The sequence below is a fragment of the Saccopteryx bilineata genome, chromosome 8 (genome assembly GCF_036850765.1).
Source record: "Saccopteryx bilineata isolate mSacBil1 chromosome 8, mSacBil1_pri_phased_curated, whole genome shotgun sequence".
Classification (NCBI taxonomy): Eukaryota; Metazoa; Chordata; class Mammalia; order Chiroptera; family Emballonuridae; genus Saccopteryx; species Saccopteryx bilineata.
Genome location: NC_089497.1, coordinates 44,493,528 through 44,517,456, shown reverse-complemented (window position 1 = coordinate 44,517,456; position 23,929 = coordinate 44,493,528).

Below are 23,929 nucleotides of genomic sequence, written 5' to 3'. Positions count from 1 at the left end.
TATATGTTTACTTGGCCAATCCAGATAAGAAACCAGGATAAGAACAGTACTATCAGTATAGATCCTTCTTCCCCTGGAGGAATTCTTCCAACCTAGGAATCTACAGAGGACAGCTCTTCCAGGAAAAGGGTAGTCTGCCCTAAAGATAACTTCGATTTCTATCCTAGAAAGCAGAGATTGCTGGTAATTTTTTAAGTAGGAGGTTTTTGTTTTTGTTTTTTTTTACCTTCAAAACATACTAAAACTTACTCTGTTACAGGTATAATATAGTCTCCTACCCCAGACCACTTTCCTTATTTCCCCCCAAAAAAACCCTGGAATTGCCACATCTTTTAATAAAAAAATGGTAAACTATTTCTATACCAAGATAATGAAAAATGGAAGCATAAAGTGAGCAGGATTGCTTCAGCAGGGATTCATTTTGTCATTAGTTTTTTTTTCCTATTTGATTTATTTTCTGTTAAAATACAATAATAATATTAGGCTAAATCTAATTTCTGTCTTTTTAGTTTATAACCCCCAGGAAAGATCTTTCTCCTTTGATTTAATAACTAAAACTAATATTGCATTAGCAGTTTGATAAGGAAAGCTATTTCAGAGTCAACCTGTTAATAGCCTAGAGCTGTAACAGTTAGGCCATAGCAATCCAAAATGTAAATATCTACTGAGGCAGGCTGTGGAGACAGCAATCTTTGAGCCCTAAAGAGGTTCTAAGAAATCTAAGACAGTATGGATCAATCTTTGTGCATCCAATCCCTTTAAGTCTGGGACATGCATTGGAAGATTCATGCTAAATCATTCCATTTCATAATAAAAAATGTTGTTCTCGTATCTCCAGCCTTTGGAAGTGGAAGAAACCTTCTCTTGAATACAAGCCCCCTTCCAAATACCACATCATTTCTTCTCTCTCATGCACAAACTTCTTGAAAGAACTTGCTTGCTGAATCTCCTTATTGCTATCTTTTAGTTAACTCTGTCCAGCCTAATTTTCAGCCCACTACTGCTTTAAAACCCCAATTGCTGAGGTCACCAATGTTGTCAAATCCATTAGTGATATCTCTATACACATCTAACTTGACCTCTAAGCAATATTTAATATGGTCTACTGTTGTCTTCTCTAATTGTTTGATACCATACTCTTGTTTGTCCAACACCTGGCTTTTTTTTTCTTTCTTTTAATCAGATTCTTATTTACTGGTATCTCTTCTGCTTGCTTGGCTTCCTCTAAATGTGGGAATTTTTGACCCTCTGCACTTCTCTATCTACATTCTCCCCAGGTGATCTCATGTAGACTTATAATAATTAAAAGACTGTCCACAGCCCAGTTAATCAAAAAAATTTACATTGCCAGTTCTGTCCCTTTCTCTGTATTACAACCTAATGTATTCAATTTCCTACTTAAACATATATCCAGATGAAACTCTTGGTTCCCTCAAATATATGTCCATGTCCTCCATCAGTATGATATCTCTACTCACACACTTATATAAGCCTAAAGCCTAATTGTTATCCTTAATCCTTCTTCCTTTTGTCATTGCCACATCTAATCTAAGGACACTGCCACATCCTAATTCAAGTTACTAGCCCCTCCAAATTGTTGCAGTATCTTGCATCAGTCACTTTGCTTGGGTCCTTGCCTCCCTACAAATCCATTCTCAGTATCAGACTATTTTAAAATCGAATAATGCTTTTCAATGGTTTCCAAGTTCCTCCTCATAGTCTTCAAGACCTTCTGTGATTTTGTCTTTTCTGTATTTCTTTCCTTCCCTTGTTTAAGCCACATTGATTGTTCTGTTGTTAATTTTCTTTAAAATGCCAAACTAATTCCCACTTTAGAGTTTTCAACCTTTGTTTTTTCTCTTTAGAACAATCTCCTCTATCTCTCCACATAATCAACTACTTCTCATCATTTAGATCTTGGTTCAGTTGTCACATCCTCCAAGAGACCTTCAAGCCACCCTACCTAAAGTGGACCTCCAGCATCCCAGAAATTCTCTGTCACACTACCCTCTTTGTTCTTCAGCATACATCATTACCAGAAGTCTTATTCATTTGTTTATGATCTATCTACTCCCCAAATACCTTACATTGTCTTTCATGAAGGCAATAACCAGCATTTAGGTTAGTGTCTGGGAGATTACAGGGACATAAAAAAAATTAAGTTATAAATTTTAGAATGATTATACAAATCATGTACAAGAGTCAAATAATAGAATGTTGGCAATGAAAAAGCCCTTTTATTTTACTTGTAGTAGTGAATCCTGGTTCATCCCTACCTGAAACTTGGAATATATTCAAAGCTTCTTGGTACCTATTGATTTGGATTATTGTATTAGGGTTAAGTTATCATTAAGAAAAAAATTTGTGAACAAATCCAGAGAATTCAGTAGTAGTTATGGAGTGGGAGTAATAATGTGAAGAGAGGAGACTATGTTGCTCAGCCAAATCTGAAGCACTAGGGACCAAGTCTACATGAAAAGGAGTTATAGAAAAAGCACACAACTCAGTTTTTTTTCCTCCATGTTTTTATTTTTTTTCTTGTGTTAACGTGGATTCAAGTGTCTCACTCAAAATAACACCCTCACCTTCAATCATGGGCCCCCCATTATACGTCCTTTGTCCCCTTCCCCCTAACTCCCTTCTCCCTTCCCTCTGGAATTTGCTGTCCTGCCACAGCTGGGTTTTTTTTTGTTTGTTTGTTTGTTTTTGTCACAGCTGGGTTTTTTAAAAAAAGAAATTTGGTAAAGCAGAAGAATATATCCAATGATTCAATGCCCAGGTAGAAAAGTGAGACATTGTATTGCGAGAAGAGCATCTCAGCATCTCTGTATACTTATGGTTCCAATACATTATGTAAAACAAGTAACGATGAGGCAGCTCAAGGGTTTACAGCTTTGGGAAACCTTGGAAACAGTCCTCTGGACAGAAAGGCAGAGCTCTCACTTCTTGGCTCTGTTTTCTTAAGATAAGCTCTTGTTTCAGGCCAACATGCTTACAGGTAGCTGTAGAAGAACCAGGTATATATCCTCTTTCACTCATGTCCAGTGACAAGACAATCTAAGTTAATAAATCCTAAAAAAAAAAAAAAAATCTTACTCTCTCTGATTAGCTTTGACTCAGTCATAAACCTGTTCTTGACTAAATCACCATGGTCAGCAGGGAGGTACTCTGATAATGAGCTGAAGCCTGAGTGTTCCATATCTAGAGATCTGAGATGGAAATGTTCTAGACTCAGACTGGGAACAGTGAGATGACTATGGCTCAGAAAATGGAGGTAATTTATTTTCATTCATTTAGCAGCACTTATTGAACACCTACCATGTTCTCTGCATTCTTCTAGGTAAAGATACAATAGTCAACAACACACATAAAATTCCATTAACTGCAGTTAATTCCCAAGATTTCAAGCCATATAATTACCTTATGACTCTATCTTGAGTAGCCTACTCACTTTTTGGAGATGGGGGATGTACTCCAGGTGACTCTCTTCCATACCATATGGAGAGGAACCATTCAGCAGGGTGCCAGTTCTTCTCATTTATAAACCTTGCAGGATGTGATTCTCCTGCTACAAAAAGCCACAATCATCCAGAGCAACCATAATCTTACCCCTGAACTCAGAGGTTGTCAGCTGCTGAAACTGTCTTCACCCAGTGTTCAAGCCTGTGCATGGATGAACAGGAGACTGAAGGCAGAATGGATAATGGGGTCATGGCTTCCTCTAGACACCAGAGGAACTTTGCCTGTGCTCTCCTGACAGAGGAGCATTCACTGCATTTTAATATAATGCTATTCTCTCTTCAGATATTTCATTTTTAGGCTAGTAGAAAAGGAAGGCATCAGAAGAAAGAATGGGGATGGGGAGGTTGGGTAAGGGAAAGAGAGCTAATAAAAATTTCCCTTCCAAGGCAATATGAAAATACCCACATTAAGAATAAGTAAGCATGCATGAGAAAACTCAAGGTTGAAATGAAGTATAAATTATTGATTTTTAGTAAGTCAGGAACTAACACTCTATTCTTACCTGCACCCCATGCTCTCTAATTTTGGCAGTAATTCAACTGTCTCTTTTATGTCCAGGAGTCTGCCCTTCAGATATCATTATCTTCCTTTCTCATTCTCGTTCTTAACTTTCTTATTTTTTTTCCTTTTCTTTTATTTTTTCTCCCCTTCCCCTTCATTTTTTTCTCTCTTTTTTTTTATTCTCTTGTTTCTCTATATTCTTTTTACTTTAGGGTGTATCTTAGCAACAGCTATTTTAATTAAAAAGGGATAGGAAGGGACACCACTGTTGCTAAGGTTACCAGCATTTCCTGCTGTCCACTGGGAGAAGTAACTTGTGCACCTATCAGAATGGAATCAGATACTCCGACACATCCTTTGCTACTCTGCCTTTTTCCTCAACATCCAGAGATAATGAAAGAATCTTTCCCATTAAAAAGTTTTACAAAACTCTCTCACAGCATCATGTAATTTACTAAGAAATTACTGTATAGTCCAGATGCTTATTAAAAAGTTTAGGGAAATAGGCCCTGGCCGGTTGGCTCAGCGGTAGAGCGTTGGCCTGGCGTGCGGGGGACCCGGGTTTGATTCCCTGCCAGGGCACATAGGAGAAGCGCCCATTTGCTTCTCCACCCCCCCCCTCCTTCCTCTCTGTCTCTCTCTTCCCCTCCCGCAGCCGAGGCTCCATTGGAGCAGAGATAGCCCGGGCGCTGGGGATGGCTCCTTGGCCTCTGCCCCAGGCGCTAGAGTGGCTCTGGTCACGGTAGAGCAATGCCCTGGAGGAGCAGAGCATTGCCCCCTGGTGGGCAGAGCGTGGCCCCTTGTGGGCGTGCCGGGTGGATCCCGGTCGGGCGCATGCGAGAGTCTGTCTGACTGTCTCTCCCCGTTTCCAGCTTCAGAAAAATACAAAAAAAAAAAAAAGCTTAGGGAAATATAAAATGGCAAAAAAAGGACAATATTTATGTTTTGACATCATTTTAGAGGGTAGCAATTCTATTCATTTAAATATTGTCAGATTTCTGTTAACAATAGAAATTGTATTGTTGGCCAGGAAAGCTCATACTGTGATAATGACTCAATACAGGATACATTTGCCTTTTAAAAATATAATAAGCATAGTAATTTATACCTATCTACCATCATTTCGGTGCTACAACCAATTTAAAAGATAAAAATTTTAAAAACCTATCCAAATTATCTTTACCATCATAAAAAATTAAAAACTCATTCATTATTAAAAAAAGATAGCCATTAGTTACCAGGAGATAATTCAAAAACTGCCTACATCAAGAAAAACAAACAAAATCTCATAGGCGCAGACAACTTTATCGGGGTTACCAGAAGAAAGGAGAATGAGCAGTAGTAAAGGGTAAAGGGGTCAAATATATGGTGACAGAAGATGATTTGACTTTAGATAGTGGGTACATAATGCAATATACACATCATGTCAAGGAAATCTACATTTCATACCTATATAATCTAATTAAGCAATGTCACCACAATATTATTTTTTTTAAAAAAAGCTAAACAGACACTTCACCAAAAAAGAAATACAGATGGAAAATAAACATATTAAAAGATATTTTTAAAAATATTTTTTATTTTCCTACATCATACTGCTTTACCTTGGCATAAACCCATACAAAATCCTTTACTTCCTACTTTATTCCTGCAATGGCTGTAGAAGATGTACTTTTTCCATTTTAAAGATGAGTAAACTAAAAGGCAGGGAGTTTGAGTGAATTAAGTGGCAGAGGGCCAGGCGCCTACTCATGACTCCTACTCATTCCTAACTCATCACATAGCAACTTTCTTTCACAAGACGCTGATGAAAGAGTACGCATGCATGGATTCTTTCCTACTTCCTTCCAGTTTCTCCTGGAAGCACTTCCTGACTAAGTCACCGGTAAATGAATTCTCCTCTGGGGTCTATTTCTGGAGAACCCAACATAAACTAGGCTGTTCACTGCTACCAGAGTTCTCTTTCTCCATGGCTCCAGCTCTCACTAATTCTTTCCCTTGCCCCTCATACCTAAGATTGCTAACATCTCCCACTGTTGCTAGTTCTCTTAAGCCTGCTCACATTCACTCTCTAGTTCTTTAATCAAAGTATAGTGAGATATTTTGGTTGGTTTCTGTTTGCTGATACCATAAATGATAGATCTTACTATTATTCCCAATTTCTCTCATCCTTCTTTCTCTTCAATCCATTGGCTGGAGGGATGATTGTAAAATATTAATTAAATCACATCACTCCCCACTGAAAACCAACAGTGGATACCCTCCATGCACAGATCAGGTCCAAGTTCCCTGCTATCATATAAGAGGTCTTTCATGGCTCAGCTGGTATCTTCAGCCACAACTCTGACTACTTCCTTCCTAATATAGTTCTATTGCAGCAATGCTATCTACATGTAATTTCCAACAAAGATGAGGCTGCAACCCACTTCCATGCTTTGGGTTAACTCATGCTACTCCCAAAGTGTGCCATTCTCTCTTCTCCAAATGACACTAACTGATTATTCCAGTTCAAGCAAGCATCAGCTCTTCGAGAAGACAGAGAGTTCTTGGAAGATAGGGATTATTAATTTATTAACTTTCATTAATTTATTAACTTTTATATCCTCAGTTTTCAGCCTAACATAGAATAGAAAGTGTGTTGAATGTATGCTCTTTCAGGGAGAGAAAATAGCTACTACTGTGCAAAAAGCACCTTGACAAATCCTCAATTTTTACTGGAGAGATCTTCAAAAAGTAAACCAATGATATTAATAATTGCCAGTTATTTGTGTCAACTCTGTACCAGACACTAAATGCTTAATGAATTTTATTATTTAATCTTACAACATAAAGTATTATTCCTTTTTTTTTTTCCTTTTTCTTTTTAGGTGAGAGGAGGGGAGATACACTCCTGCATGCACCCCAACCAGGATCCACCCAGCAACCCCCATCTGGGGCCAATGCTCGAATCAACCAAGCTATCCTCAGCACCTGGGGCCAACATTTGAACCAATCTCACTGGCTGCAAGAAGGGAAGAGAGAGAGAAGGAGGGAGGAGAACAGAAGCATTTGGTTGCTTCTCATGTGCTCTGAACGGGGATTGAACCCGGGATGGCTGGATGCCAGGCTAACACTCTATCTACTGAGCCAACTGGCTGGGTACTTACTATTCTTTTATAAAAATGAGAAAATAAAGCTTAGAAAGAAAATAAATGGCCTTTATGTCACACAGTTAATAAGGATAAATTTGGAATCTTGAGTCCTTCAATATCTATCTTTATTTCAATGCCTGGGCTCTCTCCTTTACAGAGAAGCATCTGAGACAAAATGTAAAGTAGAATGGCATCTACAACAAAGGCCCTTAGTTTACTTTTATTTCTAGCCTGCTGGTCAACATGAAAAAGAGGGACATTCATTTATTTCATATATCTATGTTTATATTAAATTTAAAAAACTTTGATGACATCACCAATACTTTATATGTGTATCTATTCCCAGCTAATTTAAAAGGCATTTTGTTTGGGAGCATTTTATCTGAAGAGATGATAGAACGAGAGACGGTCAGATATCTACACAAGACAAATAAATCCTTACTATATACTAGAAACAGTAAAATACTCATGGAACATTACTTCCTTGCAAGAGCTACTACTACAGCCTGCATTCCTGTAAATGAGCTTCACCAGTTTTCTTTAGGGCTCAGCAAGGCCCTGGTTACATGCTGATCATACACACAGAGCCAGATTCAGGCAATTAAAGCGGTGATTTGTTTGTGCTACCATCAAAACTTGATAGCTAAATGGTAGCATTAGTTAATGTAGCATTTTATAAGCAACAGTGAATTAGCCATGGTTAGTGACTAATAATAATCACAACACACAAAATGTCTACCAATGAGAGATCGTGTTGCAAGCATGAATAAGAGAAAGCTGGAATCAGTTTACACAGGATCACAGAACAGGTAACTCAGAAAAACCGATCTGCTCCCTTTTGACTTTTGTCTAGCTTCAGTGCATGATTTTATAGTCTCTTTCACCACTTTATTGTGTGGCCACTACCACAGCAATATGGCTCTTCTCTGTACTCCTTCACCCCAATTAAAGAGCCAACTTGTTCTGGTTATGCCTAGGACTTTCTGCATCCCTGGCTTCCAATTGTGGTGACTGGCAGGCAGAATAACAGCTCCCAGAAAATGCCTGCATCCTAATCCCTGTGACCTGTGGATTTACCTTACATCAATGATTTTCAACCAGTGGTGTTCCACAGACTCACAGTTGAAATATTCTGCCTTAAATGGCAAAAAGGACTTTGGAAATGTGAATAAATTAAGGATCTTGAAATGAAAAGGTTCTCTTGAATTATCTAGAAAGGCCCTGTAATGCAGGTGGCTGAGGCCAGGCAGGTTCACATTGGATTCTGGCACACAGTAGAGAAACTGCAGAGCTGGAAAGTATTGGGCCATTCCCATTTAATAGATTTTCCCAACAGCAGACAAGCAAACAGGCAAGGGAAACCACTTACCACAGCAGCAGGCAAACAGACAGCAAAAAATGGCCCTTCACAGTGGCAGGCAGGCGATCATTGATCTGCAATCTGCCATCCTCCCGGAGGGCAAGCTCCCATAACCTTACATAGACGATGTACACGTGGTGCTGCCACGTGCTCATGCATTAATCAGGCAAAGTGGTAGCTAGCATGCTAGCTAGCATGCTTAACAAAGCTGTTTTCCCAACAGGCCCCATCTAATCCCATGGGTCCTTAAAATCAAAGCAACATTTTGGCTATGGTCGAGGGAGATTGACTACAGGAGAAGGTTGCAGAAATGCAACATTGCTTGCATTAAAGACAGAGGAAGAGGTCTTTAGAAGCTGGAAAAAGCAATGAAATAAAACCTCCCCACACCTCCAGAAAGAAATACATCCCTGCTAACAACTGACTTTGACCCAGTAAGACCCATGTTGGAATTCTGATCTACAGAACTGTAAAGATAATAAATGTTTTGTTAAAAGCTATACATTTGGGGGAGGGGCACAAAGAAAACTAGATAGAAGGTGACAGAGAACAATCTGACTTTGGGTGATGGGTATGCAACATAATTGAACAACAAGATAACCTGGAGATGTTATCTTTGAATATATGTATCCTGATTTATCAATGTCACCCCATTAAAAAATTAAAATTATTAAAAAAAAAAAGCTATACATTTGTGGCAATTTGTTATGGCAGCAATAAAAAACTAATACAGTAACCAACTCATCCTGGTTTTCCCAGAACTGTCTTGGTTTTAGAACTAAAAATCCCATATCCTGGGAGCACCTCTAGATCTGGACGAATCAGGACAATTGGTTGCTCCACCCCTATTTCTCATCCCCTAGTTTTTGGCTCTAGAACTCTCCATTAATACGTAGGAACCCCTCAGCTGAAATTACCTAGCTTCCCAAAGATGCACTAAAGCAGTTGATTATCAAACATCAGTATGAATTAGAATCATCTTATTAAAGCAGACTGCTGGGCCTACCTGCAGGGTTTCTGATTCAGTAGGTCAAGAGTAGAGCCTGAGAACTTACATTTCTAACATGTCCTCAGGACATGCTGACTTGCTTCTCTGAGGAGCATACTTTTAAACCACTGTCCTATGAGATAAAAATTCTCTGTGAAAACTGGGAACACAATTACATGTTCACCCCCATGCCAGGTATAGAGAAAAATAAGATGGGTTTGTAGATAGATACCAATCATTAGTTCTCATCAAACACATGACTCTGAAATAACCTCTTTGATCTGCTAGAGCACTTTTGAAAACATTCCCTGTAATATAGTATAAAGGGTTCTAATCCCATTCCTGCCTTTTATAAACCTTTGGACCCTGGGCAAAGTTACCTACTACTTTGACTGTCAGAATTAGAGGCAATCCATGTACAGCATCTTGCATTGCATCTGGCATATGACAAATGCTCAATAATAGTCATGCAAGAAGCTACGCCCTTCCAAAGACCACTCACACAGCTCATATAACCTAATGAGAGTGAGGAAGGGGAAAGTGGACATTTGCAATTCAACCTTGGTATAAGGATTTGAAGTCTTGGTTACCATTCAAATTCAGCAATATTACCAGCACATTCTAATAATATAGCTTTCCTGGATTCTCCTAATTATTTTTCATCCATTTGATGAAAAATGGATGAAAGCACCTCTTAAATAAACATGTCTAAAGCACCTCTTAAATAAGCATCTTCAAGTTAAATGCTGTAGTCTCTTTTCGTGAATGATTCTTTCATTCAATTATTTATTCACAAATAGGTGTTAAGGACCTATTGTAGGTGCTGGCACTACAATGGACAAGAAAACAGAAAAGACCTCTACTTCCTTTTTAAGGAAGGATGGAGAAAAATTTTAAAAAAATGAACAAGAACGAAAAGAAAAGGGAAAATTAAAAAGAATAGGGGAGAAAACAGGAGAACACGAATATCAGTGGTATCAAATACTTTGACAAAATAAAACTGGAAAGGGATTGTTTTATAATGGTAAGGTAATCAGGGGCATCCCCTATAAGGAGGTGGCACTTGAGCTGGGATCTGAATAACTGAGGAAAAGTCACTGCAAACAGAGGAGCAGACAGAATAATCTAAGAAGGAATGAGCCACACATGAGAAGCAGCTAAAGGGAGAATGGTGTGGATGGGGAGAGCTATGAGCTGGAAAGATTCTGTTACTCTATGATGGTGTAGAATAGATGTTGGGTTAACACAGATTAGCTTGTGGCAGCAGGAAGCCTTCTTAGGCAGAAGAAAAAAGAAAATGATTTTAAGGTATCTGTTTCCATACATGGTCAGTTTCAGTTTCTTATGTCTATTATTCTGATGACTTATCTTGTTTCTACTTGAACACATTGGTTTTTATTATCAGTTCACATCTCTCTCTCTCTCTCTCTCTTGCAAGAAGAGAGACAGGCAGGAAGGAAGAGAGGTGAGAAGCATCAACTCGTAGTTGCATCACTTTAATTGTTCATTGATTGCATCTCAGACGTGCTTTGACTGGGGCCTTAGCTGAGGCAGTGACCCCTTACTCAAGCTAGTGACCTTGGGCTCAAGCCATTGACTTTGGCCTCAAGCTAGTGACCTTGGAATCATGTCGGCAATCTCACACCCAAGCCAGCAACACCATACTCAAGCTGGCAACCTTGGAGTTTCGAACCTGGGACCTCAGCATCCCAGCTCGGTGCTCTATCCACTACACCACCACCAGTCAGGCCAAACATGCCTTTTTCCTCTTTTTCTAGAAGAAGAAATTTTCTTCTTCTAGTCCCAACATCTGTTTGGGTGGGGTGAGAGTTCAATCAGTGTTAACCCACCCACAGAGAAATAAATAATACAGGCAAAACCAATCAGAAATTTATCTGGGATTTTTCTAACTGAAATTTACAGGGAACAGCTTTCTTCCTCACAAATCAGGAAGCTTTAAGGATGAAATTCTGAGGCACCTTATTGATGGAGAGTCGGCCCTGTGGAGAGAGTTGGTGTTAAAGCCTAAAAAGAAAAGAGAGAAGATGGAAAATATGGGGATACAGAGACAGAGGCCTGAGGCCTTCCTTTCTCTAGATGAAGACACTGGACCCACTCTTCTCCCATTATTGCCAGAGTCTGGTTTCCTGAGACAAACAGTTCCTTTGTGTTTTAAGGAAGCTTGAGTTGGGTCATTTCAGCTCAAGTGTTCCCACTGTTACACAATTCAATGCTGTACCTTAAACCTGGATGTTTTCCAGTTTCTATCCTCCTGCTTCTTGCCTGCAGCCTTCCCAGACATCCAGTTTCTATTTACATACAGCTTTCCTTGATTTCCCCAATCTTAAGAAGAAATAAAGCATAATTGTTAGTACTTGAACTTTAAGGGAACACATTTGTGGCTAAACCCCAGTTCATTTCTGACTGGCCTAAGTCACTTAACCAATCTGAGTTCCAGTTCTTTCACTTATAAGAAAATGGAAATAATAAGAGTGTTTATTCAAAGGTAAGTACAACTCTCTTAAACTTAAATGAGCTGATAAAAGGAAGGCAGTCAGCACCATGCCTAGAATATAGTGAGTCTTCCATAAGCCTTCATTATAATTCAAAATTCAGATGCTACCAGTGCTCCTTAACCTCTCTTTGGGGTTTGCCTTCTGCTGCTAGCCAAATAGAATAAAATTGCTTCATTTTTTTATACTTCCCTACTATATCACTGACTGACTCACTCATCCATAATCTATATATATATATAGTTAGACTATATGTCCATGCAGATCTAAATAAAACTGGGATGTGTGTTCCCCAGTGCTGGTGCTGCGTACTTGAGATCAGTAGGGCTCATTGCAAGACATTGAGTCTCGCTGCTATGATGTGAGAGAGCGCAAGATTGGCCATACATCATTTTACAAGCTGATAGCTTTTAAGAACTGAACTATGAAGCTGTTTCACTCTTGGGAATGCTGACAAGATAATATATGCAAAGCATTTGGTTTCCTTGGAAGACAGGTATGAGCAAATACATAGTGAAATTAATTATTGATTATTTGTGAGAAGAAAAAAAATGAGAAGCAGAGACACATACTTCTTTTCTGGCATATTTTACCTTCCGTCTTGTATTGCAATTATTTCACCTATCAGACTATAACCTCCTCGAGATAAAGGGTTTTGCCTTATGAATTGTTGCCTCCCCTATAGTTCCTGGTAAATAGGAAGTTCTCAACAAATGTTGGTTAAATGAATGTCAAATGAATAATTGGAATTCATGGTTAATAACCAAACAATATTTACTTTGTGTAAAATAAAGAATAAGCAAGTTATGGCAAGAACAGGCTTTGGATTCAAATCTGAACTTTTTTTTTTTTTTTTTTTTTTTTTCATTTTTCCGAAGCTGGAAACGGGAGGCAGTCAGACAGACTCCTGCATGCGCCCGACCGGGATCCACCCGGCATGCCCACCAGGGGGTGATGCTTTGCCCCTCTGGAGCACCGCTCTGTTGTGTCCAGAGCCATTCTAGCGCCTGAGGCAGAGGCCACAGAGCCATCCCCAGCGCCCGGGCCATTTTTGCTCCAGTGGAGCCTCGCTGCGGGAGGGGAAGAGAGAGACAGAGAGGAAAGAGAGGGGGAAGGGTGGAGAAGCAAATGGGCGCCTCTCCTGTGTGCCCTGGCTGGGAATCGAACCCAGGACTCCTGCACCCCGGGCCGACACTCTACCGCTGAGCCAACCGGCCAGAGCCTGAGTTTTTTCATTAGTTTGATTTTATAAACTTGGGTCAATACTTGATATATTTGAATTTTTTTTCCATCTAAATAATAAGAACTTCAGTGTCCACTTGGTACTATTGTGGTGAGAATAAGTACAACATGCCCAGAACTGCTCAATAAATAATAATTATTAGAATCCTAATGCTTCAAGTTATATTTCAAGTAGTTCTGTTTTCTTCTCTCTGAACTACCTTGGTCAGATCCTTCCTTCAAATGGCTTGTTTTCTTCAGTTACAAGTGGAGAAAATTGCATCTTAAGCTATTTTTCTTTCTCTTGTTTTAAATGTAATTAAATCAACATTCTAGGCCAAGTAAGAAAAAGGACTTCACACTTAATGTACCACAACTGTGCATCTCCTCCTTTGGTCAGGCATTCCAGATATCTGCTATATTCCCTTGTTTGTTCTTTTACATGTGCTGTTGTTCTAGAATTGAGTTGGTTCTTAAGAGATATCAAAGACCCTTGATGAAATACGGCAAGTATTCTTTAAAATGCTCTTAAAATTGATCAGTTTAAAAATGTGTGGGAAGCAAACAAATGTTTGTGGATCCAACTCAGAAAGAAACTAGAGCGAAGGCAGATAATTCACCTGAATATCTAGATATTTTTGTTTTGACTTAAGGAATGAATCAAGGTGTTGCTGCCCCACACTACATGATGAGTGTTTCATACAACCATTAAATAATCAACTTCTTTATTCTAGACCAGTTTCAGAGAATATCAGATGGGCTACTAGTTGGAAAACTCAGGTTTGGGATAGATGCATTAGTTAGGGATGGAGGGCTCCCAGCCTGGGCTTAGAGTGTGGCTCATAACAAAAAAAAATGCACATTAATGGTAAGTCAACCTTTACAGTACCTCATTATTATAAAATAAGTCATTTTCTTCAACACTGAAGTACCACACAGAAAGTTCTCTATTATAATCTAGTGCCCCAAGGTGGTAGGCAACAGTGGAGAAGGGAATCTATGAAGAACACTCTTACATTTATCCTTTACTCTCAGACAATTACCACACAATACTTCTGATACTAGATGTGGAGTTTTCACATGCCAAACACTCTCTGCCACCAGCAAGATAAACTATAATTTAATTCATTTTTGACACTATCTACTAAGAGTTAACATGGATCTCACAGATTAAGGACTCAGATTCTAAGACTGCCCCCACTTCAGACACCGAATGCAACTCCCAGGTATAGGGGTTCCTGTGACCCCCCTCTTAGAGTTTGATAATTTTCTAGAATGGCTCACAGAACTAAAAAAAAACACTTATTTACATTCACTGTTTTATTATAAAAGAATATAATAAAGGGTATAAATGAATCACTACATTAAAAAAAATACATAGAGTGAGCTCCAGAAGGATCTTGAACACAGGAGCTTTGTCCCCATAGAGTTGACATGTGCCACCCTCTTGACTTTGGGGATTTTTAGGAGACTTCATCCTGTCGGCTTGTTGATTATTATGATTGATTATTAACTTGAGCTCCTCTCCCCTTCCCAGAGGATGGGAAGTAGAGCTCAATTCTCAACCTTCTAATCATGGCTTGGTCATTCAGACCAACCCCCATCATGAAGATATCCAGGAGCCCACCAATAGTCACCTTGTTAGAACAAAAGACACTCCTCTTTCTCAGGGAATTTTAAGAGATTTAGGAGTTCTGTGTCAGGAACCAGGACTAAAGACCAAATATTAGAACAAAAGATACTTCTAGTATTCTTGTCATTTAAGAAATTACAATGGTTTTAGGAGTTTTGTGCCAGGAATTAGAAATCAAGACCAATATATTCTCTATAATTCCACAGAATCTAACTACTTTATAAATTATACACACAAAAAAAGCCGTGTTGATAAAGATGAAATGGGGAAAAGGCTTGTAAATTCTGCCTTTAGATCAATTTTCTAAAAGTCAATCCCTCATGAGTAAACAATTGGCCAAATGGCCAGCTAAAAGAATACACATTCTGCCTGGTTTTCATTTGGCCTTCATACAATTCTATAAGAAATGTTCAACTTGTTTCTGACCAAGCTTGCTTCTGCTATAGCTGGAGACAGCAGAAAACTGAGTTATTTGGAAGACTTCCTGAGCTGCAGCAGTGAGGAAGAACATTTCCCATAGCAAGAGTTCCGTGACTTGATTCATCCCAGTGACCAGCACATCATGGGTATAAGCTGGTGATAAATGTCTGTTTCCAGTGTATCCTGAGGGTACCACCACCTTCCAGCTTGATCAACTATCCTTTTCAGGCTTCCAGGGCACTTCTGCTATGCCCTGTAAACAAAAGAATTTCAACCACAAGCGTCCATCTGGATTCTAACCATCTGCCATATCCGCCCATTTCTCCATGCCACTTACTCTCCAATACTCTTCTCTCTTTGTCCTATACCTTGGAACCTATTTGTTTTCCAAAGTGAAAGCTAATTAAACTGATAAACCAAGTGTATTACTCCTCCCAGGATGCATATTCATATGTTAGCAAATGGCTTAAGGAGAAACAATTTATAAATACTAAAATAATGAATAGCTATCATTTATTATACATCTAATACTTATCAGGCACCAAGAATCACTTTACATTTATTATTTCCTTTCCACGGCACAATCACACAGGGAATATATTTGCCATTTTACAGAATTTGCCTAAGATCCAGTAATAGACAAATCTAGAAAATGAGCCTGGGTTGAACTGGTTTGATCTGATTCAGTACCTCTAATATAGGACTTTAGGTCCTAAAAAATAATAAACAATAATCACAAAGCAATTTCACTGTCATAATAGTAAAGTAATTCAGGGATAAATAGGATTCTCATTGACCTTTAAATCACATTTTGTTATAGCTTTCCTTCTCCATCTCAGCATATAGGCAGCTCTACCCATCAAGAAGACCCTAATCTAAACTAAACATTTTACTGGCCATTAATCTTAAAGTAAACAGATCTAAAGTAGTCTCTTAATTTGAAATCCCTGAAAATCTTGGACACAGAGCCTACTTGCTTTCTTCAGTTTAGAAGTGGGGATCTCATTGGACAGTTCATGAAAGATTAAAAAGTCAGTTGGAAGAAAGAATTCCACTGAAACTGAAGATTAAGCTGGCTGAGCTAAAGGTATAGCTCTCTATGACCTTAGTGATGGCCAGGAAAGCACAGCATGGTCTAAGAAGAGAAACAGAATGAGATCTCTAAAAAGGAGGATTTGGTGAATAGTCAGAGAAAAGTGTGAGCCCAGAATAAGAAGGCAGTGAATCCAACAATAATTGGTCTTCAAGTAATTCCCAAAGCTGAAAAAAACTTGTAAGTTCTATTTATTTAGGTAACTGTCTTTTGTTTGTTTGTTTGTTTGTTTGTTTTATTGTAAATAAAGATTCTTACATCCCTAGTAGAGTTTATTATACTCAAGACAACAATTATGAAAGTATTTCTGTTGACATTATACTCTGGAAAAGGTACAAGAGAAAAAAGAGTGTTATAGCATAAAGGCAAAGCTATAAAGAAGGTATCCAAAGATGTTAGGTTGTTGTGATCAAAGAGCACATCACCATATCCCCCCTACTCACCACAACTTTGCATCCAACACCTTGTCCACCTCACACCACACACACTCCCTCTCCCCATCATACCTGGTCAACTGAGTTCATTGAGCACCTTTTCCATGGAAGTCCTTGTGTCTGGTAAATGTGAGAAATACAAAGATACAAAGATTCACGAAAAACAGACTTGGCTCTGTGGTATTTCCCAGACCCACAATATCACAGAGCTGAAAGTCAAGGCCTTACCATTGAACAGCATTTAAATCCCTAAATTCTTGCAAGTCTTTCAAATGAAAACCATTTGTCAAGGGTCTTATTGTAGAGTCTATGCACCTAAAAATAGCAGTCACTAACATTTTGGGACCATGTACTCTACTGACCACTTCATATCCCTTCTTTATTCTAACTCTCTAAGAAAGATATTTCTGTTTTATAAGTGAAAAAAATGAGGACTAGCAAGGTTAATCAGTGGTACAGCTGGACTATGTTGGGAAGTCTGACTCCAAAGCCCCCTTTAATATTTACTCTGCTGTTTCTCGCTTGCTAAATTTATACCACAATGTGGTGAGTAAAGGCTGGTGTCTGGGATCATCTTTGCAACCCTGGTGTAGGATGGGTGCCCTATGCTTCCTGTGAAATTATAGTGGGCAGAAGGATAGGCATGGCAACCTCGCTCATATTAACTAGAAGCAATTTTTGTCTTAAAAATATATAAATCTAATGAGATAATAACAACTAAGGATATAACCCAGAATTACAAGTGGGTGGGGGTCAGTCTATTTTCTATGAACAATAGTAAACCAAATCCCTAAGGCAGGTAGGATTGCCATATGGAGACGGCGTGGAAGGCATGGAACAGCTTGTTCTCAGATAACTGTCACTATGATGTAGAAGGCAGCAGAATCCTTTTAATGACTCACAGATCTGCCACCCACCCACTAATGGCATGACTTTGGACAATGCCTCAGCCTCTCCAAGTCTCAGTCCTCATCTATGAAATGACTGCCTACTGCAGGCCTGTCGTGGAACTCAATAGCATAACACATGTAAATCAATTAGAAAACTGCAAGTTGTCTCACAAAATAGGCTATTTTAAGTTTTAAGTTATTTTCGGTCCATGGAGATTGCCTTTAAGTAAAATTACATACCGTTAAGTCTGTCTCCCTGTTTCTCACTGTATCATTTTCTCAGAAAGTTTTCCACGTTCAATGATAGGATGTACATTCTCTGTGATAAATCATTCAAACAAGTGAGTAAAAAAATGTTACATAAAAAAGAGACCAATATTACCCAAATTGACAGCTAGTAGCATCTATGACAGATGCTCAGAGCAGCACCTTCTCACCATGGGCTTTAGGAATCCTGAACTGGGGTGGGAGGCAAATCGTGCTGTTTCCCCCTGATTTTCATCTCTTCAGGCTGGCTGGCTCTCAGGAAAAGCAGACTTCTTCCCCATTTGCCTGAGGGGGGAGATAGCTAATTATCATGCTTCTGATTCCACTCAGGAAGGCTGGCGCCAGTGCCTGAACACACACACACACACACACACACACACATACACACACTCACTCCTGAGAATACAGACAGACAATGGCTGTCAGCACCATCCCTGTGCCTCCCAACACCATCACCCTTAGACCAGCTGGGAGACAGTCAGGAAGACAGTAGGTAGGTGACTGGCAGAGAAGCTACTTGGACAGAATGAATACCTCCCAGGCTTTGACCAAGGTTGTGTTAAATAGTCCATTCACATGTATAGTCTACCATGGAATGACAATCAAGCAGGCCTGGATTTCCATTTTTTTTCCTTCTTTTAGAGACCTGGCCTTGTAGGAAAAAGCTCCCCTCCGCCCCCCACCTTGCTTGGTATTACTCCTGAGAACATTCCTGACTAAAGCCGTTTCTAGCTTTCATTCCCTGCCCCCTCCTTTTATTGCTTAGAGAAACTATACAGTCAAATCTCAGAAAATATTTCATTTCTCTTAGGAAAAAGGAATTTGAATTTTGAGCAAGAAAATCACTTCCAAAGCATTTGCTTCCATCTACCACCTCCACCAGCCTGAAAAGCCAGGGGGTGAAACTGTATTCTACAGTGCAGACACTGTCACAGAGTAAAGCAACACCCCAGGGATCACAGAGGGCTGCTCTGTTGCATAAAGACCAGGTCACAGTCCATTAAATGGAGCTGGTTTAACCAGATCACAAGGTTTTCCTCCTGTGCTTCTAAACCCCAAGGGCTCACATCACTCTGAGTGCCTGTCCACAGCATCTTTCTCCCTGCTGTCTGCAGACTTCATTCATATGGTTTCCATTTCTCTTGCATAAAATGGATAATGTTGACTCTGCTAAAAAGAAGAGGTTCCAATCCAGTGTCATGGCACCTGCTACCACCATCACATATGTAGGAACAGCTTGATTGGTTCTGACCACATACTACAGTACCGATATGGTTTCCTTTTTTATTTCTTTCTGGTTTTTTTTCTTCCCTTCCTTTTTTCTTTGCTACCCTTATTTCTTCCTTTTTTTCTTTGAAAGGGTAGAAGTTAGGAAGTGATGGAAGAAACGAGAATCTGTAACTACAGTAAAATTATGACAGTTTCTTTCAGATCATTGCTTCCAATTAGCCTTTAAGGCAAGGACCATTCTTGAGTTCTTTGGAAAAGACTGTAGGTTTCTGTCACTGGAAGAGAGGGAACCTGTAGTTCAGCAGTGTTAGTATCATCTGGGCACTTGCTTAAAATGCAAAATCTCAGGTTCCACTCCAGACCTACTGAACCAGAGTCTGCATATTAACAAGATCTCCAAGTTCAATGCAAGTTAAGGTTTAACAAGCACTGGCTTTGGGGATGGCGCCACATCACATTTGTCTGCCAAGACATTTTTTCTCTACAATAAACCCACACTAAGTCACAGGGAACAATCTCTGCTTCTCTGGTCATAAAACTACCAAGTTTAGTGGCTTCACTGATAGGAGATACACATGAGTATGCACAGTCTGTGAGCTACATGGGGCTGAAATGTTGGGAACTGAATAGGCTCCCTGCCCCTAGAAAGCAGTGCAGCCCAGTAGCTCAGTTTTGGCTGAGAAAAGACTTTCCAGGAAGACAGACTGCCCAAGTCTGAATCTTACCAGCTACTCAATAGCCTATAAGCCCCTGCTGATGATGCTTTCATGGAAACAACACTGGACCAGAAATCAGAAAATCTGGATTTGTTCTACTTTTATCTTATTTTGTTTTAGGATGTTACTAGATTTAGCCTCAGGTTCTTCATCTCTACAGTGATACTATTTATACCAGCTTAGCCTGCTATATATTTTAGTTATGAGGATCAAATAAGATATTTCAAAACAGTGTGTAAACTGCAGAGATATATTCATTATTTGGTATTGTTAATTAATATAGACTCATAAAACAGGTAGCTTCAGATCAGAAGAGATTTAATATATCATATTTTTTCTTAAACAGGAATTCTTTCTTACTAGTAAGAGAATTCACCAATTAATATTCTAATTTCAAGTCTTTGACCTCTGAGAAGGAAGAATAATAATTAAAGGATGGATGAAAGTATGGATGGGTCGATGGATGGATGGGTGGATGGATGAACATGTATCAAACATGGACACTGTGTTACATTTTTTTACATATAGTCCATAAATACTCACAAGAGTGCAAGAGGACACATCCTGCAGTGAATGCAATGATGTACCATCCCCTTCAGGAGGAATGAAGGACTTGTTCTTCAAACTACTGAAAGTGCTGCCAGCAGAAAACCCTCAATGTTACTCCACTTTAGGGATAACTTTGTTTGAAGAATTCTGCATCAATGACTGCTCAACACAAGGATATTAGGGTTCAGCTCTCTTGTCCAACTCAAGAGACTATGAAAGGTTATCGCATCTGTGTTTTCCATTGAGACTTCATCAAAGGAGTACTAATCTTTCTGTTCACTACTACTTCTTTGCCTCCCATTCCCTTCTCTTTCTTTTCTTTCCCTTCCCTTCCCTTCCATAGAGATCCATCCCAAGAACACTTCTTGATAAATCATCTGCCTGAAAATCTCTATCTCAGAACCTGCCTCTCAGGAAATCTAATCTGTGACACATCTTTATACTAATTTCTTATGTTTTGAGCCTATCATGTCAATTACACATATTACTGAACACTCTTGAGATCAGAGACTATCAGAGACTCAAGGAAACAGAGACTATCCTATCAAAGCTAGAATGAAACTTGGGGATCATTTTATTCAACCACTTTATTTAATTTAAAAAAATCTGAATTTAAGTAATTTGACCAAAGTCACCATGCTAGTTAATGGCCAAGCTAAAACCAAACCCCAGATCTCCTGACTAATGAGCCAGTATATTTTCTATTGCACAATTACATTTTCCTAGAAAGAGAAAAGGCCCATGTTCACACCTGATGAAGAATGTAGCACTCTCATTAAATTACAAAGCTGAAGAACAACAAAGTACTGAATAACCAACAAACACCCCACCCCTGTCTTAGTTTTTGGCATGCTTACAAAAATAAATACATTAACATTTTAAAATATTGTTGGTTTCATAGTCTTCCTGATAAGTAACCAGATACATCAGTTTGGCTGGGCCAACTTTCATTTTTGATGATGCATTTAGGTTGGAAGATAACCCAAGATATATTCAACAGGCTCTGTACTGGGATCCCATAGAGCCTACTATAATTAAGCACAACTTTAGGGTCCCTCAAATCATTTCTGTGAATTATCATCTTTATACTAAGCAAAAAGATCATAATTCTGATGCTGGGTTAAGACAGAGCTGGTGTATGGCCAGAGGCTGCCGTTGCTGTGGCCATGCAGGTTCTCATTGAATTCAGACAGACAGTAAAGAAACAGTGGAGCCAAAAAATGATGGGCCATTCTGTTTATTAAAGTCTCATACCGGATGACAAGCAAACACACAGGGAAAACATTTTCCTTTTATTCAGAGCCCTGACACATTCTTTGGTTCCACAACCAGGAGAATCTTCTTAAGTTTCTCCTAGAATCAAAGACCCCAGCAGACTCAGCAGAGCTCACAAAAGCCCTACAGCTCTGGTTCCCCATCTGTACTCCTTCTCTTTCCCTGCCAACATGGCTTCTTCTTCAGCACTCTGCATTATCTCCACTCTCCCTTCAAAAACTACCTGGGCTCACAAAGCCCCTCCTCCAGCAAACATTAGCAAAACAATGGCCCTTAACAAGCAGTAATGCAATCCACAATTTGCAATCAACTGCCCTACACTGAGGGCAAGCACACACATGGTTGCCTGTGCCATTTTCCAACAATAAAAGTGAGCAAACTCAAAAAATCCAAATTTTACAAATTCATTTGACCACCAGCAGACCTAGAGGATTAACAATGAGAACTCCAAGACAGAGGTAAGAAAAGGCTAAGATACCTATGGTTCTTCTTAGCTTATAAATAGGGCATGGCAACTTTTCTTTTTATAGCAGATATGACAGTTTCTCCTCTATGTATCTGTAATACAGTGTATGGTCTTGATTTTGTATTGACAACATTGGATTATGATCACTCTTTATGAGTCTGTCTCCCTGACTAAACTATGAGTTCTTTGCCAGCAGGCACTGTCCTTACTTATCTGAGTGCCTACATGTGATTAACACTGAATAAAATGTTTGCTAAATACATAAATAGTTAAATGAATGATCAGTTTTGTGGCTGTAGGGCCAGTAACCATGCCCACCATCACAGCCACCTGGCCCATGTAGGTTCGCATTTAATTTGGATCGGTCATAAAGAAACTGCGGAGCCAAAAACTGGTGGTTCATTTTCCTTTATTCTAGACTAGTACCAACCAACGAGTAAAAACAAACACATGGGGCACCAAAACCCACTCTTTTTGGTTTTTTCGTAGAATCAAAGTTCTCACCAGTCCTTATTCACCTCTGTTTCCCATCTCTTTCTCCTGCACAAACTGGCTTCTCCTTCAGCATTCTGCCATTTTGGCTGCCTCTCCTCCATGTGAGCTCTCTGCCCTGCTATAACATGGGCTCCTCTTCTCTACAAGAACATGGTCACTCTCTCCAAAATGGCCTCTTCATTCCTCCTTTTAAAACTTTTGGCATGGAAGTCCCTCCCCCAACACACATTAGCATAACCAAGCCCTTCCCGAGCAAGAAGGGCAATTAGCTGTATCACGTGAGATCATCACCACATGAAAACAGCGGCCATCCTTAACAATAAGAGTGAAAAAAAAAAAACCCAAAAAACAGAAAATACAGATTTTTCAACTCATTCGTCCAACAGTGGTCTCCTCATTCTTTCCTCAAAATAACTGCCCTTAAAAGCTTTATAAGGTCTGAGGATCTTAGGGAAGTCTGGAACAGACAGGGGCATTAAGAATTATCTTATGTTACCTAAGTATGTTTTATATATTAGGAAAAGAAGCCAAACTGAAAGGATGATGACCTTATTCTATCAAAAGAATCACATTTAGTATGGGCTAATGGCTTAAAATAAGGAAATAGGACCTAAAGTTTTAATAGTCCATGATTTTGTTACCTCTACTAGGTAAGGATTTTCAGCTCTTTTTAAGTTTTAAATCTTTCCATTGAAACCTGAAAATATATCTGCTAGTCTGAACCTCATAAATATGAAGAAACTAGGCCCAAAGTTACCTATGCATGTATAGACCCCACTCTACAGATTAAGGGTCTTCAGCTATCAATCCCTCTGCTTATGTGAAATAAGAGGGAGTGAAGCTGGGCTCCAGTCTTATTAAGCAGGAAGCTAATCTGATCAGGGGCTTGGCTTAACAGAGGCTGAGAAGGAGGGGAATCAGCAGTTTAAGGGTTTTCACTGAGGCATGCCTATATTTGCAATTTAATTCAGCATGGAGAAAAATGGGATGGGCTACTGGACTGAGGCTGAATGCCAGGGGGGGTCACTGGGTTCTTTAGCAGCTATAACTGTTCAAAAGAGTAGGGGGTCATGGATCTAGGGCAGGGTAAAAAGCATCAAATGTATTCTCTGTCAGTCTGGACAGAGAGGTGCCTCCTGGGAAATAGAAAAGATTGCATCACCGATTTGATTAGCAGAAAGAGCTGGCTAGGAGTAGCTGGCATAATCTTATGCTCTGCGATTTT